The sequence below is a fragment of the Notothenia rossii genome (genome assembly GCF_949606895.1).
Source record: "Notothenia rossii genome assembly, chromosome: 3".
Lineage (NCBI taxonomy): Eukaryota > Metazoa > Chordata > Actinopteri > Perciformes > Nototheniidae > Notothenia > Notothenia rossii.
In genome coordinates, this window is record NC_136901.1 from 22465128 (window position 1) to 22483474 (window position 18347).

An 18347-nucleotide genomic window follows, 5' to 3' on the forward strand; every position below is an offset into this window, starting at 1 on the left:
TCAAAATAACTATTCCCCTCAAAGAACAAATCAAACATGCCCTGTTGTCTCAAGGAACAAAGTGCAGAAGGAAACATCCATTGAAATTTAGTTTGCTGCTCTGTGATGCTAGTTCAAGCCAGACACTTGGCATCTCATCTTGGGTGCAAGTTCATCAATGTTTGGGCTCAGGCTCTGAGCTGAGGAAACCCTCAGGATTGAGTGAAGCTGTGCGTGCAATATACCGGCAGGCCAGATCTAATTATAATTAGAAATTATCCTGCGGGCCGAAAATTAAATCCACCAAGGGCCTGATTTGGCCCCCGAGCCTTGAGTTTGACACATGAGCCTTAGATGTTGTGTATGTATGGATATTTTCCAACATTATGAATGTTGAAGAGGAGGCTTGAGTATGGGGGGTTTCGACATTGGCTTGTGGGTTTTCAGGTTGAATTAATAGCAGCTTTGCAAGTGTGAAATGTGATTTCTAATTCTATCTGCCAGAATATTAGTACAAATATACATATTTACATGTGGATGGACCACACCTGCCGTAAGTGTATTTTATAACATAAATAATGTGGAGTTTGCTCAAATAGAATGAATAAACCTTGGAAAGATTTTTATAATTCCATATTTGTGAGCACGAAGGAGCCCAGATGTGATCACCATTTAACCCTCTACCACTCTTTGACAACAACACCACTCCACCCTGTGATATGACTAAAGATTCAGAACTGCCATTGAATTCTTCTGTTTTTTTGCAGGAGATTTTTTTCGTGCCATGGCAGACTTTTCCAGTATTAACAGAGAGTGAACATGATTAATTCCCAACAGGGAATGTTCCAAAAATAGAGACTCAGTGTGGTTAAAGCGGGGGAAGTGAAGTGCCCTGGTGCTTAGGGACGATTAGTAACAGGAAGTAACTCATGGAAAATGAAAGTTACACGCAGGAGAAAAATGTGAGTGAATCTTCTAGGCCTATTTATAGAAAAATAAGAAATGTTCTAAATTCAGAATATTTTCACTACTCAACTTAATGCAGTCACTGAATGATATGATTTCCGATTCCGAGGCATCATTATGGATTGTGAAAGCATGGGCCTTATGCAATCATCCAACTTGTTTTTGATAATATATTTCAAGGCAATATGCCAGGCACATCTTTTGCCAAAAATAAATCAAATCAATAAATTAAATAAATCAACCCAAGGTCTATTATAGGTCAAGCTGTTTTTTGTGAGGTTTTGTGTTTGACAAAACATGTACATCTTGAACTAAGCATTTCTCAGCTTGAAAACAACATCGTCTTATGGTCTTCATCAGGAATTGGAAATGGCTCAGGTGTTGAGAGTTTGACTTGATACACACATATCATACCAAGGTCATGAATTGGATTCATCTTATCATTAAAAACGTTGTATTTATTACAGGGATTTTTTAAAACATGAAAATATATTATTTATTCCATCTCATTGACTTTTTCCAGAAGCCATCAAAACAAAAATCTGCTAATCATTCCAATGTTCATCTTATGGTTCCTTGGTGCCACTCTGTGGTAGCAGGTAGTTACTACAAAACATTCACTGTAAGCTTTTCAAGCCAATCCCGATCTTTTTGAAGTGTTTTTGCTGTGATATGCACACCAAGGCCAGTGGAAACAAACAATATCACTACCGCATTTTTGGATTCTATATACAATGTATTGCCAGCCAAAAGCGGGAGGTGGCACCATGGCTTAATTGGTTAAAGCGCCTGTCTAGTAAACCGGAGATCCTGGGTTCAAATCCCAGCGGTGCCTAATGTATGCGGAAAACAATCATTTACCGAGCAGTATGTAAAGATAATACATTACATTACATGTTAGACCCTTTTATCCAAATCGACTTAAATACTCAATACTGTGGGCAACCCCCAACGGAGCAATTAGGGTGAAGTGTCTTGCCCAGGGACACAACGACATGCTGACTGCAGTGGGGTTTGAACCTGTGCTCCCCGATCCGAACACCAACGCACTATTCCACTGAGCCGAACGCCTAATAAAATATGGTGCACATTTGGCAGCTTCAACACAATGCTGAAATGTCAAATTGTGACAGTCAAAAAGCATTGGTGTTTTAATGCCATTTTCACTTAAAAACGCATGAAAAACGTTTACAAATATTTCTATATAGTAGGGCTGCACGATATATTGTGTCGTGACGATAATCGCGATATGCGCATGCGCAATATTCACATTGCCGGACGTGCGATTTTTTTTTTTTTTAGGACTTGCGATATTAAGTAGGCAAATGAACTCAAACACGTCATGTTACAGTTATTTTGCTGCTTGCTACAAAAGGAAAACTTGCGCAGCTCTCATGTCAGGGGTACTTGAGTGAGTGACATACAGGCTCTGCATGCGCAGCAAACCACCAATCACAATCAAATCTCCAAAGCAAACGGACCCGGTGATTAAAGGTAAAAACGCTGAATAAAGTAGTTTCATGTGTTTCTCCAGGGCAGTTTGGCGCTGCTAACCGAGCTAGCTCAGCTTGTTGCTCTGATAACTTAAGATCCAGACATCCGTGACTAAAATCCTTCATCCGGTTAAATATAGTTAAAAAAAATCCAAATTTTATAGCATTAAAGTTCAAGAAAGGATGGTTTGCGGGAAAAAAACGGTATTTTCTTCAATTCCTGTATGTTTTCATATCGCAATATATATCGCAGGGGGAAAAAAAATCAGTTTTTTCCAATATCGTGCAGCCCTATTATATAGTCTGCGTTGGTAAATGCCATCTACGTTGCACATTTCCTGCTGAAATACATGCATACCAAGTTACTACGTGGCACTTTGGTTTTGATAAAACAGTTCCACTATATAAACGTTCATAATCAAACGAGACAGTCTGCAAGAGAATTAGCTATTTTTTGTAATTCTTAATGCTTGTCATTCACACGTTAATAAAATAAAATAAGTACCGATACATAGCAGCACAATTGTGGCGATGTTCAGCTTAATAAGCCTTGTTCAACATAATTTCTTTAGCTAATACTACAGCGGGCTGCAGGCGAACCAAGTCCGCGTTTTGCTGCATTCCTTGATCTCCAGCTATAACGCCGGACTCCGCCGCCGGCCGGAGCTAACGCCGACCGGAGCTAGCCCCCTGTGGCTCCGTTAGCTCCGGCGGCCACCACTGGGATAATTGGGTCCCCTTTTAACATTTACTCCCGTTTAGCATTATGGGCGTCATAGCCATAGACTATAAAAGTCTTACCCAAGGCTGAATCATAAACTAAACTGTATGTATATATATATATATATATATATATTAGGGCTGTGAAGTTAAAGCGTTAATAACGCGTTAACGAAAAACATTTTTAACGCCACTAATTATTTTAACGTGCGATTAACGCATGTGTACTTGTCCTCGGCCCGCCCTGTAGTTTCAGAGCCCAAAGGCTTGACGTTGTTGTTGTTAGTTGGATGGGGGGAGATTCTAGGGAGAGATATGGATACAAGAAAAGGCGTTTTAAACAGCAAGCCAAGCACACAGCTGATGCCGATAGCCCCGCTCCTGCCGCTCGCTTGCGGCAGACCACGCTTGAAAGTTTGCCGGGGAGACGCCTGGACACGGCGTCTACGAGCAGCAAGCTTTCAACAGCGATAGCTAAATAGGTGGCTGCAGCTTAACATTGTGGAGGACGAGGGGCTGCGTTAGATCATTCGGATCGCATCCAAACTGTCGACTGCACATCACAGCGCATTATTTTGACCCACAGTGGGAACTTCAGTCTCATGCTTTCACTGTTATGAAGATGAAGACAGAGGAGCGGCATTTCGCCGACAACTGTAAACAGGCTTGTCTGTTTGAGCAACTGGCTCAGTGCAGAGAAGTACACAGGGTTGGGAGAGAGTGAAGAGAGAGAGAGAGGTTCCAGGTTGTTGTATTGAAAATATTCAAGAGAATATTTGTCGTTGTTCAGAGGTTGTTGTGTTGAGAATATTCAGGAGAATATTTGTCATTGTTCCAATGTTAATAAACAAACATTTGCATAACGCTTATTTGTCCACTCATATGTTGATAAGAGTATTAAAAACTTGAAAAATATTCCTCTAAGGTACATTTAGAACAGATAAAAGATGTGCGAATCATTTGCGATTAATCGCAATTAACTATGGACATCATGCAATTAATCGCGATTAAATATTTTAATCGACTGACAGCCCTAATATATATATATATATATATATATATCAAGTACAGTAACTACAACTTTCTAACGTTGTAGCCTAGCAGGGTGGACAAGTTGCTGTTAGCTGACAGTGAGGCACGTACCTGTCCATCAAAGGGACCACGCCCTAATTTATGCAAACGCTTTAAGACCTAACATAAATATAATATAAAACAATTCACTCAACAATTCATTATCATGAAGGTGCAATCTAACTATATCTCGAATAATTGTATTGCATCCAGGGGCCGAAACATGTATATTTCTGCTGTAAATTTTAACATGGGGGTCTATGGAAATTGATCCTTTCTGCAGTCATCGCCTATCGGCCAATAGATGAACTGCAGTTTGTGGCACTTCCTTATTGGCCTCGCAGCTCTGCCCCAGAGTTTGCCGCTTGGCTAGGCCTGTCACGATAATGAATTGTGTTGGACGATAAATTTTTCTGGAAATTATTGCGATAAACGATAATATTGTCGGCACCGTTTTAAGACCATTTTAGACATAATGATAATATATAATAATAATTCTAGTACATCCTTTCAAACATAACTTTTTATTGAACATTCAACATTGCAAATGAAATGTGAAATAATATAAAAATATATAAATTCATAAATAAAACAAATTAATTAAATTATAAAAAAATAATTAAATCACACACAACCAAAACAATAAATTAAATAGTCAGGCTGGAAAACAGAGCTCTCTCTCTCATATATATATATATATATATATATATATATATATATATATATATATATATATATATATATATGAGAGAGAGAGCTTTATAAATAAATAAATAAATATGAGCACACATTATCTCACGAGCAAAAAAAAACTCCTTAAAACAACAGTCAAGTGTACAGTCCACTGTCAAAGACCCAGATGCCTCAACAGGCCATATCCAAATCTGTTTTTTTAAGTTTTCGAGCAAGGAACACCAACATGTTTGCATTGTCGGGCGGGGGCTCTCCATCTCCAGCTGCCGTGTTTGCTCCCAGCTGGGAAAACGGAATGGGGTGGTTGTGTTTTAGGTGGTTTAAAATGCGTGGTATTGCCTGCTTTTGTCGCTACCTTTTTTAAAGCAATGCGACACACCGCCCGGCTCATTCAAGTCCGTAGGTTCGCCTCGTTGATTTGGTTTGAATCCAAAATACTGCCACACCGGAGAATCGAGATGTGTAGTAAGGTTTTGTAACCAATTCCATTTCACTTTAAATTCCCCGCGAGTAAGTCACACGTTGTCTCCCGCTTGTCGCTATATTATTAATTTGGCTGCTACGCTGCTGCACGTGCACGCGGAGTGTCCTGACCTGGCTGTGTGTCAGCCCCGCCCCTCACAGCGCGCCTGGCAGCCACAGCGCTCCAGGCTAAAATGCTGGTCACATCTTTATGTAAACGGCAATTTATCGAGCTCAGAAAAGTTATCGAGTCCATTTTTATTTATCGCACGATAAGTCAATTTATCGATTATCGCGACAGGCCTACGCTTGGCCAGAACTAAAGGCTTGTTTGACATGAGCGAGACCGATGCAGACCTGCGCAATTACAATCGCCGTCTTGCTAGTGCGTTGCATGATGGTTAGTCATTTTGTCCGACTTGCTCAGGAGGCTCGCCTACATGAGATGTTGAAATCTCGCGGGACAAAGACGCCCACAGACTTCTCTCCACGGGCTGCGGAAGCGAAATGCTTGATGGGAAACGACTCGCTGGTATCTCGAGCTGAGCGGTGCTGTTTACCCCGTGCTGGTGATGAAACTCTCCAATTGGCTCGGCAAAAGTTTGTTGTTGTTTTGTGTCGGTTTTACGTCGCCACTTCCATTCACATTTTTCATCATTGTTCCAATATGTTTATCATCATGAAATTAATATCTATTAGGGGTGTAACGGTTCACAAACATTTCGGTTCGGTACGTACCTCGGTTTTTAGGTCACGGTTCGGTTCGGTAAGTTTTCGGTACAGCAGAAAAAATTATCACAAAACATAACTTTTAAAAAAATATATATTATTAAACTGTGAATAATGTATTCACTCAAATAAATACAAAATATAATAAAATAAACATTAAGGTGCAGCATTTTGATGAACTGAAATAATCTGTATTTGAACTGTACTGTAGGCCTACTAGTACTCACAAAACATAAACTATTAGTTTTGGGTTTTTAATTATTATTAAACTGTGAATATTCACTCAAATAAATACAAAATATATTAAAATAAACATTAAGGAGCAGCATTTCGATGAACTGAAATAATCTGTATTTGAACTGTACTGTACTAGTACCTAAGCAGCCAGTTTGACATTATGACTTACTTGTCATTTTCATGTTTTTTTAAAGAAAAATGAACTTGTCCACATTGCTTGCCGAAAGGCCAGATCTGCTGGCACTAACAATGTCCCATGCTGTGGAGAACACCCTCTCGCTAGGGACAGAGGTAGCAGATACAGCCAGGTAGCGCTTTGCTAACATGGCAACATAAGGATATTTGGCGTTTGTAATAGCTTTGGCTCGGTCTGAACTTTTTGCGAGTGGTGGAGGCTTAAATGCTAGTGGGAGTTGGGTTTGCACTTCAGTCTTTTTCTTTTGGTACCGGTGATATTCACGTTTGGTGTTTTCAAATGAGTGTGCAAGTTTGATGTATTGCCAGCCGCGTAACCAATTTTAGTTGAACAATGCCGACAAACTGCTTTAGTTCGGTCCACCTGTCTTTGTCCGTCATCCTTGTACGTAACTGCGAAACCAAAATGTTCCCAAACCGGAGACTTCAATGATTATGGAGGATTTTGGAGCTCAACTTTATCTGCGTTCGCCATTTCGACGGTTCCTCAAATTACAGCCTGTCTATCAAGCATAACATCCCAATAAGCTACTAGCAACTGCAAAATATTAAAAGTGAGGCTATTACAGTAGACCTAACGTTAGTCTAGTAGCTTCTAATATTTTGCTAAACATTTGCTAGATACATGTTGGCTAGCTAATGAGCTTCACATATCAACCTGACAAACTGTGAGGCTCCACTCGCATCCCCCCCCCCCCTCCGCACCACAGTTACTCCGCTGCGAGACGCTGCACGCACCCCCAACTCTGACTGACTTCCCGCCTCCCTGTCTAACTGGGAAACTGATAGAATTGGATCATAAGATCGTCGTGTTTTTGCAACTTCAGCATAGGGGATAGGGATGTTTATTGAACTTCGGCTTTCAACTGATTTATCTTCGAAACATGTATGGCTCTGCCGCTCAGCGCTGCTGCTTTCCTCTGTCTGTGTCTGCGTTCTTCGCACCTGCCTGTAATCTGAGAAGGTCCCGACTCTCTGGCTTGCTCCCGCCCGGAAAATATTAAGTGTTGATTGACAATTCAGTAATACCCTATCAGATAGCGCTGTGGGCGGGACATTGCTCGTGTACAGAGAGTGGTGACTGCAGCCAGAGAAACAGCCGCATCAGAGTCAAAGTTTTATCGGCAATTTGATTAAAAAAAAGGCCGATACCGATAATCGTTCAAATGCGGAATATCGGCCCCGATAATCGGCCAGGCCGATAATCGGTCGACCCCTAACCGTTACACCCCTAATATCTATATATTTAATACTATACTTGCACTGCTTACCGTTTTCATACTGTATATATCTTAGCATATTCATACACACTGTTAAAGGTGTATGCAATTTTGGAGAAACCAGCTCGAGTGCGCTAGAATTTGAAAATACACAACCAAAAAAAATCTGCCATTTCCTTCCAGAGCCCCTCCTCCAACACACACGAACGCGCACATGACCAATGAGGGCACGAGATAAGTTTGTGCACAGATGGAAGGCTGACAGGCAAGTAGGCTATCCAGTTATTTTAGCCGGGCCGGCTAAAATGATTGGTCGTGCTTTTTACAGTACTACGGATTCCACAGATTACATTTTTTTATGGATTTTTTGTCAAAGCACTTAAGATATTCATTGCTATCGGGCTGTTAAGAGCATTCCATAGAATATAACAAAAAGTGTATCTCGAGCCGGTTTCTCAAACTTACCTATCCCACCTTTAATACTGTTCATACTGCTCATAGGCTGCTGTGTATATCTATTGTATTCATACACACTCACTGTTTATTCATCATTCAATTCATTCTCTATTTTATTCTGTAGATTGTGTACATTACTTTTCACTTTACTGCTTTTTGCACTCCTGGTTAGAAGCTAAACTGCATTTTGTTGTCTCAGTACCTGTAATCTGTGCAATAACAATTAAGTTAAATCTATTCTTGAGCAGGAACAAATGTATTTACTTAGTACATATCTGACATTAACGATTAAACACATTTGTGCATTCTTTAGAAGAGAGAAACTTGCTCTGTCATAGGCCTACTGGGTCAGGCTACAAGGAAGTGGAGAGAAAGATATTACAAACAGAATACTACAGGATTGTTGGGAATATACAAAGTTCCAGGGGCTTGGGTTTGGCTGGACAAGTAAGGATAGAACGAGGGCATATGGGGTGGAGACCATAACGTTTGCCAAAGCAAGCCCATTTAGCAGTGTTCCCCCATGGCTTTCCCCAGAAGCTTATATAGATGTGAGTATCATAGAAAGAAAAAAAGAGTGGCCAATAAATGAAGTGGGAATTAAAACTAGTATGTGCCTGAACGAAAAGTATTACAATTACCTCAAAATGTATATAGATGGATCTAAGAAGCAAGAATGCGTGGGGATACCAGAATTCAAAATATCAATCTCAAAACGATCAGTTTATACAGCAGAAATACTAGCAGCAATTATTGGGCTACAATGGGTTGAAGAGGTCAGACCTGATAGGGTGGTGATATGCAGAGACTCACTATCTGCTTTGAAAAGCACAGTCGACAATAACTGTTAGAGAAGATCTAATCATTGAACTTAACCACTGCTTACTGAGACTTCAGAGGAGGGTTAGATGTGCAGCTATGCTGGGTGCCTGCACATGAGGGGGTTCAAGGGAATGAGCATGCTGATAAGTTAACAAAAGATGCATTACAGAAGGAAATAGCAATACCAGTTTCACTTGGAAAAGGAGAAGGAAAAGCAATAATTAAGAAGAAGGGTATGGAAATATGGCAGAAAAGGTGGGAGGAAGATCAGAAAGGGAGGAGATACCACAAGTGACAGATCACCATCACTAGACTCAGATTGGATCATACAGGATTAAACGGCACAATGTTTATAATGGTAAAAAGTTAAGTTGAAGAATGCAGGGGGTGTGGAGTGAAAGAAAATGGCGAGCTTTTTGAGACCTCCCCCGGCTGCAATCGGCTATTCTCGTCTACTTTCGAGGCGAGCCGCAGCTCATCTCAAACAAGCCTTAACAGACATGATGGCAGACGGATGCAGTGGGAAAACATACATCAAGTCCCTCAAGTGTCAGATGTATCTCTGCATTTCAAAAAAGGATGGAGTACTACAAATGAGGGCTCAGTATTTGTTGCATTGAGTTGTTGTGCTCTAATGTTGTCTAAATGTACTTGTATGTTAAAGAGCAACTTCCAGGTTAAAGACACCTGTGAATAAATGTGTAGGAAAATGATGAATACACTAGATTTTCAACAAAAAAAAAAAGAAATATACACTACAGTGACATCTGGCGTCGTTTTTGTAATAGTTGGGGGCCTAGGGGGGAAAAAAGGACCGTTTGGTTCAGATTCTCGCAAATTCGCCAAATTTGGCACAGATGTTGTCCATACCGTACTTAATCATTTTAAGATGGGTGCCAAGATTGGCGCCCCATGGTACTGCCATATTGCGCAATCCAATATGGCTGCCACCCGAAAAAAACAAAAAGGCCTAGAATCATAAATGATACCACTTTTTAGGGGTTTTCTGGGCCGTAAAATCTGATTCTGGTGTTATTTAAATGATTTGAGGTCAAGATTACCCCTCAAGGTCAAGTTTACTCATCAAAGTTAGTATATAAAGGTAATATCGGGGTAAAATTCAGTATTTCTGGTGCAACATGCCAGATTCTACCCCCATTTTTTTTTCTCATTATAAGCTATACTTGTATGTATCAATGTTTTATTTCACAATTCAAAACAATCTGATTCTGGTTTCATCTCAATGATATGAGGTCAAGTTTACCCCTCTAAGTTAACATAAAGGTCATTTTGTGTCATAAAAAATAAAATGGTATCATTATTTATTGGAAATAATGTTTTGCCATTTAACCTATTTTCAAACTTGTTTGAGAGACAAGGCAGGAGTCAAACAGTAACAACATGTGCTGTGTTTGCTGAATCAGCCTGCCAGTTAAACCAGGTGAAGGTAACCTAATGAGGCTGTACTGGTGATTCATGGTCCACATACAAAAGACAGGTAAGTTGTAATGTTAGCAAAAGTGCATGCATTTTCTGATAGACAACATAATGAAATTAGTGTGCTGTTATAGTTTCATGGTGTGAATACTGTCAAAGAACATGTAGTTGATGTTTTCAAGCTAGCTAACATTAGCTATATTAGCTCTGACTAACATTAGCTAACAATTGCTCAGAGATTAGAAGCTAGCTAGCTCAGTGATTGTTGGTGAATAATATCTTGCTGAGCTAAGGTTAATCTGCCTGTACACTTGCCAGCTAATAAGATAACTAATGTCATTTTGAGAAATTTCATTATTAATTCATTATTTTGCCCAAATAAAGTCATCAATAAATTAGAACAATGATATGAAGTGAATTAAATGAAGTCCTGGGGATACTAATATTGCTATCATTTTTGCATGTGCACTCTGCTCTCTGGTCCCAACCAACGTTGATACCAAACCTATGTCCTTGTTTTTAGGTGCCTGCTATGTCACCTATAAGACGGGATGGCAAGTGAAAGTTCTTTGTGTCGACGAGCCTACATCATCATAATGGACTAGAACAAGAGTGTCAAGTCAAGCATGTCTTCTATCAAAATTATGAACTGGGAACTCTGTTGTCTTTGTCAAATGGTCAAACCTGGAGAAAGCTTGACAACTCCAAAGACAGAGGGACTTGTATCACTTGAGAGGGATCTAAAAGACTTCAATGATATCAATGCCAATGATCTTCCTTGTAACGTCACGATTAGTCAGTTGAATGATGGTTCAGGCATTGCAGCAACTCTTACATTGCATAAGGCTGTGTATCACAAAACGTGCAGGCTTTATTGTAGTAGTTCTCGGGTTAAACGGGCGAGAGAGAAGCAAGACAAAGAAGCTGCCCCCAGTGCAGAGACTGGCCCTAGTCCCAAAAAACTCAGATCATCTGGGAATTTTCAGCAACAAGGCAATGTCAAATATTGTATCATCTGTGAGGGCGTGGATCCAGCTAACCTCCACAGGGCAACATCTGATGATGTAGATAACAATCTAAAGAGTTGGGCGAAGACCAACAAAAACTTTGCTTTACTTGGCAGACTAGTTGCCCCAGCTTCTGATGCACATGCGGCTGATTTCCATACTCACCATAACTGTTATGTAAGTTTAAGAAACACCGCTATCGCTACTGAGAAACGTGATTCGGTGCGGCCTGCACCTTCGCCCTTCAATACGATCATCTGCGCTCAGATAATAGCCCTGATCGAACATTCAGAGAACACTTTATTCAAGCTCTCAGAGCTACGCAATATGTATCGAAAGTTTACGAGTGATCAAGGTCATCAATGCCAAGATGAAAAAGTGCCACACTCAACCCGATTCAAGGATCACCTTCTCAAGTTTCTACCTGAATGGGTTGAGGTTTCCAAGGAAAATAAAGGCCGGAAGGATATTTATCTATCTCACAAGTTTAAGGTTGCTGATGAGCTTGCCAAGACATATAGCGCACAAATTGGTCAAGAAGATGCTCTTATTTTCATGCGGGCTGCCATGATGATGCACAACTTTATACAGAGTCAACTGCCTTTTGATGGCTCCTTTCCTGCTAACTGCCTCACAGCTCCAGTTAGTGAAGAGATGAGGAGTTTCTTCAATGTAGTGCTCCAGGGCCCATCAGCTCTTGAGAAGATTAGTGAAGACAGCAATCTGAATGCAAGGGAGAGAATTGCATGCAACATCTCACAACTGCTTATCTACAATACTAGTAAGGGTACACACCACGCTGTGAAGACGGATACAATACGCCACAACAAGGAGCGAGAAACCCCCTTCCCCCTGTATCGTGGCCTCAGGCTGCATGGACATGGACGGAACAAAAAACAGATTGATATTGAACATGCTCAAGGCATGTCAGTATCATACAAACGGGTCATGCAAGTTAAGCGAGGTATTGCTCAAGCGGTGTGTGCTCGCCATGTCTTAGATGGAGTGGTACTACCAACCAACAGCCGTCTCAATGTCTTCACCACCCATGATGTGGATAATTTAGACAGCAAGGCTCAGGGCAACTTCTCACTTGATGAGTTCCACGGATATGCCCTTAGCGTGACCAACCATCTCTCGCATGAGAACCTAGGTGTGAAGCGGGATCCAATTAAGCTTGACCCCTCTGACACGTCGACTCCAAAGCTACCAGACTCTTACGTGATCCAGCCCCCAGTCCAACTTACTCAAACAGATGTCTTTGCACCAAAATATGGCAACAGCAAAGTCAGACCACCGCTTGATGTGCAAGGTGCCACGGTCAAGGATGAGGTATGGATGGCGCACGTTAGCAGAGGGTGACATCATCACTTGGTCGGGATACAACTCTATGCTAGCCAGCGAGCAATCAGTGAAGCCCCCAGCTGAGATCGGCATCTACCCCCTATTCCCAGACAAGGCCGCATCCGCATCTTCAATGAAGCACGCGATGGAGCTGACGATGCAAGGCACAGAGTTCCTCAACCCAGGCCAGACTAGCGTACTCGGTGCAGATCAGCCACTATTTGCTATCATCAAACTGCTCCAATGGCAATACCCCAACACTTTGGGAGAAGACAAGTTGGTTGCCATGATGGGTGCGCTGCATATTGAAGACAAGATGCACCTAATGATTGGGAAGCTGCTGCTCGACTCCGGGTGGGCCACCATCCTCGCTAAGGCTGAGGTCCTGACATCCGGTCGCGCACAATCTGCGCTCAATGAGCATCACATCAAACGCACAAGGTATGCCCATCAAGTTTCTCTCATGTCACTTTATGAGCTCAAACAGACTGCCTACGCAGAGTATTGTGAGAGTATAATGGGCCCACCTGAGTCATTTGATATGTGGGATCAACGTTCACAAACTGTTCCCCAGTTCAAGTTCTGGTCAACCATAATGAAGCTGGAGCTTCTGATGTGTCGCTTTGTGCGGTCCCTGCGGGAAGGGGACTTTCCACTATATGTGCAAGCATGTGACGAACTTTGCGGCTGGTTTCACGCCCTGGACCACACAAACTACGCACGTTGGATGCCAGTCCATGTCCGTGACATGGTTCAGATAGCTGATAAACACCCTCAAGTACATGCTGAATTCATGAAAGGCAACTTTGTTGTGCAGAAATCAGCTAGAAAGTTCAGCCTCATGGCCAAGGACCAAGCACATGAGCAGTCCAACAAAAGCCTCCAGGCGCATGGCGGAGCCGTTGGACTCTATGAGAATCCTGAAGCCCTTACATTGTTTATGCTGGCTGGACCTGATTGCACACGGATAGTTGAGGAGTTTGAGGCCATCAATGACCCACCAACGTCATCCACTGCTCATCATGAGGAAGGACATAACTTGCAAGTAAAGTTTCGCAAGGATGTACTCTCGTTCATCGATGTGGTACAGCAGCTAGGCAACCCCTTCCTTGCTACAAGCCAGGAGCTTATTGCACTCGATACACAGAATGTCATGGAGCCGGCAGTTGTTGCTTCTTTATCTCAAATCCATGAAGCCGGCCAGACCCTTCATGCAGCATATGTCAAGGAAAGATTGGAAATGGCTTCAGTACCAGTATCTGATACCGTCAAGCGGAAAAACATGCTAACATTCGCCAACCGAACTGGCCCCAAGAAAAAAGGTACAAAGGACGGTGGCATACAGAAGCAGAACATGGTTTTAATCACACAACTGTTCCTTTCACTCCAGTCACGTCCCAATGCTGACATGACAGACTTCTTTCAATTCGAAAATCAGAGAGAGCCACCGAGCCTGGCGGACAGAGGGTCTCTGCGATCTGGGACAAAGTCTGACATTCTTCAATGCCTCAATGCTAGCACAGGTCGTGCAGCTTCTGCCAAACAATCTACCGTTGTGGTGTTGGATATGGCAGCAGTCATCCACATGGTGCGCCCCACAACAGCAAAGACATTCAGCGAGTATGTCTTGCTCAACATTACACCATTTCTGGAGGCCCAAATGACAACTAGTACCCACCGCATTGATGCTGTATGGGACAACTACCCAGAGGAAAATAACCTAAAATATCTTACACAGAAACGGCGTGGGAATGGTTCACGGACAAAAGTCGGTGATGGTAGCACTCCAATCCCTAAGCATGAATGGAGTGGCTTCCTAAAAAACGAGGACAACAAAAAGGAGCTCTTCTCATTCATCAGCACACAGATCTCAAAGAATGACATGCGTGGAAAGCTCCTTCTGACTACCCACTTTGAGACTGTGCTCTCCAACATGCCTTGTGATGTCACAAAACTACAGAAGTGCAACCATTCTGAGGCAGACACCAGGATCCTCCTGCATCTGGCACATGCAGCAGAGCAGGGTCATACAACAGCCTTTGTTCGCACCGTAGACAGCGATGTTGTCATTTTGGCAATCCGGTTTTTCGAGACCCTTGGCCTAACGGAGCTCTGGGTGGGTTTCGGTACTGGTCGAAAATATCGTGACATACCAGTCCATACCATCTACTCTGATCTCGGTCCATCAAAGTCATTGGCACTACCCCTCTTCCACAGCTTAACAGGGTGTGACACAACTTCCCAGTTTCTTGGATGTGGCAAGAAGACAGCTTGGGCAGCCTGGAGAAGCATACCAGACCTCACCAACACACTAGTTGCTCTCACAAACACCCCTGACCTCTTCAGTCTTGAGTCTGTGCATATGCAGAACATTGAACGATTTGTCGTGCTCATGTACAGCAAGGGGTGTGGTGCAGCTGGTGTCAATGAGGCCAGACATTGCCTCTTCACCACTGGAAGTAGATCCCTGGAAAACCTCCCACCTACCCAAGCTGCACTGTTCCAGCATGTCAAGCGAGCGCTACTGCAGGCAAGTTTCTACTGGAATCAGGCAACCTCGGTCCAGCAGGAAATTCCTGACTTCAGTGAGTGGGGCTGGCACAAAGATGGCACTGGCACATGGCAACCACTGTGGACCACTCTTAGTGATGCATCAGCAGCATGTGACCTTCTTGTGCGCTGTGGCTGCCTCAAGGGATGCATGGGAAAGTGCAAATGCCACTGTATCGGTGTCCGATGCACAATCCTCTGCAAATGCGAAGGTGGGTGCCTTAATAATGAAGATGACAGCCAGTAACTCCACACCTTGCAAGGGATGGAGACACAAAGAATGTGAAAGACAACATTGTGATCTAACTTTTTGATTTTAGCAAGTTTTACGGAGTAACTATTTTGATTACATTGTCCCCTACTGTTGTTTACTGTTGTTGAAGTTGGACTTGTATTAGTTTGTTGTTTATAATAAACAATCTACTGTTTTGAGTTGTGAAACATTGATATATATACAACTACAACTTATAATGGAAAAAAATAACTTTTTGGGGGTAGCATCTGGCATGGCGCACCAGAAATACCGGATTTTACCCCAATATTACCTTTATGTACTAACTTTGATGAGGCCTTGAGGGGTAATCTTGACCTCAAATCATTAAAATAACACCAGAATCAGATTCTACGACCCAGAAACCCCCTAAAAAGTGGTATTATTTATGATTCTATGACTTTCCGTTTTTTTCGGGTGGCAGCCATATTGGATTGCGCAATATGGCAGTACCATGGGGCGCCAATCTTGGCACCCATCTTAAAATGATTAAGTACGGTGTGGACAACATCTGTACCAAATTTGGCGAATTTGCGAGAATCTGAACCAAAAAATCCCCTAGGCCCCCGACTATAAGAAATGTTCACTTCCGCATAAAAAAGCCTCGGCACGTGACCTCCCGCGTGTGACGTAACACGGGGGACACAAGGGGGAGAGCGGCCGGTGTAACGTATTAATAAACATGGATCCCAATGCTAGTTTCGACACAGAAGAAGTTGAACATGAATATTCGAATGCATATGACGGACCACAACCTTATAATTATGAGCCTGCTAGGCGTCCAAGAGACCAGGAGCAGCAAAGGATTAGAAGAAATAACGGCCATCGGAGAGAAATGGAGCTATGGTGTGAGGAGAACCAGTGGAGAACTGGGCAGCTACCTTGGTGAGTGACCGGCGTTAGCTACAGAATGTTAGCTAACGTCACATCACAACATTGTAAAGTTAGCTATCATATATCAGGCTATAACTAAAGTAGCATTGTTAATATAGTAACGTTACTGGCAGGACTGTTTATACTGATCCATAACAGAAACTAATGCGCAAGTATCAGCCGTATCTCGCGTTACCTAATGCAAATCCACACTACGGTGCTGTGTACCGGAGTGGAGACGCCAGATACGGCTGATACTTGACGATCTGGCGGAGAAAGGTTATGGAGCCTCCGTTGATATGTCGTTGTAAATGGCTTGATGGAAAGCAGGTGTGTAGTCGGGGAGGGTGCACAGCTGATTGCAGCAGGTGAGTGGAAGTTGAGCCGGGAGCCAGGAGTGACAGCCACCACGCACACACAAACAACACAGACAGGGGGAAACAAACAAACCCAAAGGAGACGGCTGGAGCAGTACAGCCACCACAGCGTTACCTAATGCAATGTTTTACGGTGCCGTGTACCGGAGGAGAGAGAGAGAGAGCAGCGAAGGGGGGGGGAGAGAGAAGTAATACGGTTTCCTGATAAAGCTGTGGAGAGTATGTGCTGCAGGGAGGTGGATGCACAACGCACCCAGGAACGAACGCTAGCTCCGGTCCTTTTTACTGTGGACTCGATGTCCTGACAGGCTGGTATTTGTACAACCTGCACAAACACAATACTGCACCATGATTACAAATGGTGAAATACAATGTAAAACTACCGAAGAATACCAGCTCACTAAAACACAACCGCTCTACTCAATGCAACTCTACTATACCCGCGGTCAGAGAGCGGAGATGTGTCCCCTGTGTGATGTAATATGACGCGTTTGACGTATGACCTTAAAAAAAAGCCGTTTTTAAGAGCAGAGCTCAAAATTGCTCCTTTCCCTCTGAATTCCTGCCCTTATGTCTCGTAAAACATATCAAATCCTGCATTCACTTTTTTAATTGTAATTTTCAAGCAAGTTTAAGCATAAATGTAGAATAAATAAAAACCTGCAATGAGCTCTTTAATGTTGTTGTATACTAAGCTTCGCATAACTAACACCCGATGTCCTCTACAAAGGACACACAATAAAACAAAAATTAAAACATATTTTTTTAGTTTGTGTTAGTCATTATGTTAATACCACCCTAAAGACTTGTGTGATCTAAAAAAAGAAAGAAATTTGAAACCTTTTTGTTTCTGGGTCTCAGGAGTTATAATGCAGTAATTTCATTTAAATCGTTGTAAAATGGGGCATACTACATAACGAACACTTTTGGTACACTAAAAACACATTAATGTGATGGTAATGCTCATGTACTTTACTTTTGCATTTATTTAAGTACTTTTACTTGTAACAGAGTAGTTATACACAGTGATGTTATTACTTTTACTCAATTAAAAATATCTGAGTACTACTTTTCCACAAAGAAACAACAAATTCAGAGTGTTTCTGCAAATTGTACAACAATACTGTAGTACAATACATGCATTATGTAGAATTGTACAGTGCATAGTATGTATACAGCTTCAACGATGCTTTGTTTGTTTCTCCCAGAATAGCTGAATACTACGTGACTAAAACATTTAAAATACCTTTACAGATGATTACAGTAATGGCACCGGAGCACTAACGTTGCAGACTATGTTCTCAAGTCCGGACCCTTTTTAGAATTGTTTTTGTCCATAAAATAATGCGTGTGTACAAACCTAAGAATACGCTGTAATATTCCGCCGAGCAAATCCACGGTTTCGAGCTGTATTAACTAACAAGTTAACATTGTCCGCTATATCG

The 18347-nt window shown here is 42.1% G+C and overlaps 1 protein-coding gene across 1 annotated transcript in view; it reads right to left on the reverse strand.

The window, feature by feature from the left end:
* The window catches only part of serpine1 (serpin peptidase inhibitor, clade E (nexin, plasminogen activator inhibitor type 1), member 1), a 44576-nt gene that overhangs the window by 26048 nt on the left and 181 nt on the right, over window positions 1–18347 (reverse strand). The window lies entirely within an intron of this gene.